Genomic DNA, 378 nt, shown 5'->3' on the forward strand with positions numbered 1-378 from the left:
CTATCATTCTTTCGAGACAGTACTTCTTGATACACCAAACATTTTGGCTGTTTTCATTACGCTAGCACCTGCCATACGAGCACCAACAATTTGACCTCTTTGAAAGTCTGACAGACCTGTCATTTTGATTAATTAATTAATTAGCAATGCAAGATGTACCCGGTGCAAGCTATGGACACATAAGAGGTGCAGCAACATCAAAGGCAGGTTAACTAGCAAGTTAGTTTTTGTTTGTGGCAGATGTTCAGGTGCAATAAAGACTGCAAACAAACAGGAAACAACTTCTATCTCATTCCAGGGTGAAAAACTAGAGGTAGTCGATAGCTTCCGCTATCTGGGCGACCAAGTTAGTAGTGGGGGTGGGTGCGCTGAAAGTGT

The sequence above is a fragment of the Octopus bimaculoides genome, chromosome 13, assembly GCF_046866305.1.
Source record: "Octopus bimaculoides isolate indiv1 chromosome 13, ASM4686630v1, whole genome shotgun sequence".
Taxonomy (NCBI): Eukaryota; Metazoa; Mollusca; class Cephalopoda; order Octopoda; family Octopodidae; genus Octopus; species Octopus bimaculoides.